The sequence below is a fragment of the Pinus tabuliformis genome, chromosome 3_1 (assembly GCF_031772625.1).
Source record: "Pinus tabuliformis cultivar Carrire ecotype Pingquan chromosome 3_1, CPIR1, whole genome shotgun sequence".
NCBI lineage: Eukaryota > Viridiplantae > Streptophyta > Pinopsida > Pinales > Pinaceae > Pinus > Pinus tabuliformis.
This window is the reverse complement of record NC_142301.1, coordinates 228,016,343-228,018,941: the sequence shown is the minus strand read 5'-3', so window position 1 is coordinate 228,018,941 and position 2,599 is coordinate 228,016,343.

Here is a 2,599-nt window from a genome sequence, read left to right as displayed (position 1 = left end):
CTTCTATCTTTGGAGTGGGTAGGGTCATGTCCTCAAAAGGTTCTCTCTCTTCCACCCCTTTTTTTGCGAGGAAATTTATAAGGGATTTGGCTTTGTGCTTGACGTGGGAGAAGATTATGACCTCTTGTTGATTCAATATGTGTACCAATTATTACATGACATATTCCAATCTCCAAGTTATGGAGCATTTAGACGATGACAAGCCATTGTATATTTTTTGAGTAGCTTGGAGGATGAGTTGGGAGTCAACGTTGATGATGATTGAGTGGAGAGAGTGTGTTCTAGAAATGAGAGTCCTTGAATCAAGACTTCAATCTCAAATGCATTATTTCTATCCCAGCCAATGTATCCAATATAGCCTCATAATGTCTCCTTTTTTATTCCTATTAACTCCTTTGATTTTTTCCTCCCCTAGTTTTTCTTTGGAAGCACCATTGAAATTTACCCTATAGTGCATCTCTAGAGGTGAAGTCTAGGAGTCTAGACTTTGAGGATTGGTTTGTAGGTGTGGGGCCTTTAGTCTTCCCCAAGCTAGGATGAAATTTTCATCAGGATGTCCTGAAGCTCCCTATCCTCCTAGTTAGATAAGAACAAAGTCTCCTCTAAATGCTTGTTAAGAAACTATTAGATGACTTCCTGGAATTTGTGTTTTTCGTTGAAAATTATTTGGATTTGTTTCATCCAAATTTCGAAAGAAAGAAAGCTTGGTGCTATTTTGTAGAGGTGATTATGGATCATATCCTGTAGGGAGATTTAGCCCAATATTTAAACGTTTGAAAAAAAAGTCCTTCGATCCTATATATGCATTGGATTCCTTATGTCAATATGATCCAAACAATATTAGAAACCTCACATGAATCAGGGGGGTGATCCATTGATTCTTGTTGATTATTACACATGCAACACCAAGATGGTCCATAGAAGCCCCACTTTTTTAGGTTCTCCCATTTAAGGATGTGTCATTTAGCCAAAATCCAAGTATACATTGAAACTTTAGGCTCGATATTTTGAGCCCAAAGCCTTTTCTAGAATACATCTAGGGTTGCTAGTGGGTTTTGCTGCAACAAGATAATAATCTTCTTTGATTGTGAAGGTACCCCTTATTTTGTATCCCCAGTGAATGATATTAGGGCCATTTTTCATCCTTATAGCGATTTTGCTTAGTTCTTGTTATAAAGCAAGCCTATTTGCTTCAAATTTTTCTTCTTCCCAAAGTGTCAAAATCTTCCATTTATGTATGGATGGGTTTTCATGCTCCTACAATAATGATGGACATAAATAATCCTATAATTTTGAGTAGAAGCTTTAATTTGAGGGATTTGAAAGACATTATTCAGTCCATATAATTATTTCCAAGAGTCTTCCCATAATCTATCTAATATCCCATCTATGACTTCCAATAAACTATGCATCCATCTTTTCAGGATCGATATGAGAGATCCTTGAGCTTGCAAGAATAAGTGTATTGGATTCTGCTTTTCAGTCTCTAGAGCAATTTTTTGTGCCAAGTGTGGGCCCATGGCTCCATTTTATGTTTGACCCAATTCCACAAAGTTTTTGTTCCCAACACTTTTTTGGATGTTTCTAGATCACATAGACCCAATCCCCTAGAAGCATTAGGAAGGATTACAGTGTCTCACTTGACAAAGAGCCATTTTTGTTGGAGATGGGATCCTCCCCATATGAATGGTTTTTTGGGGTTCCTTATGGACTTTCAGACCCACAAAGGGGTTGTTAGAAACGAGAAGAGATAAGTGGGCATTGCTTGGGGGAATGATTTTAGGAGAACGAGGTTGCTAATTTTTTCCAGTAATTCTCTCCATGATGAGTGCTTAATGGAAGAATTTGTTAGGGAGGCTCCCAAGTTCTTGGAAGGAAGGGGGGTAGGAGTGAATCCAATAATTCTATTCATATTTGTTTGAGTGATGACAAGGTTGTTGAAGAAGTATATTTTGGACTTTCCTCAGTGATGACAGGCGTGTTGAAGAAGTATATTTTGGACCTTCCTAGATTTATGGAGGTTCCATAGGCCTATGAGAAAAGGCCTAGCATTGCTTTAAGAACTTTGGATTCTCTAATAGATGGGTTGTTCAATAGGATTGTATCATCAACAAATCATTGGTGTGAAAGGTTGATATCATCATGGAGAGTGAGGCCTTGCAATTTTCCTTGTTGGAGAGTAGCCTTGTTGGATTTTCTCAATTCTTCTTCCATGAGGATGAAAGAAAATGAGAGAGGGGGTCACCCTATCAAAATCGTTGAGAGGGTTTGAAGGTGTCATAAGGGGAGCCATGGAAAATAATATAGAAAAAGTTCATGGTGTAAAGGGACATTACCCATTGGGTATTGTGGGGGTAGAAGCCAAAGACCAAGATGAAGCTTTCTATATAGTCTCAGTTGAGTTTTTTGAGGGGTTTGGAGATATCCAATTTGATTAGTATGTAAGGTCTCTTCAATGTTGGGTTGTGTTATATTCTTTCCACGTAGTTAATAGGGGGTTTGAAGGGCACCCATAACCCCACTTTATGGGGTCCGGGGCAGTGCCCTAGAAAATTTCGGTTTTGGAACCTATGTTAGGTTGGACGGACCCACCTATGGT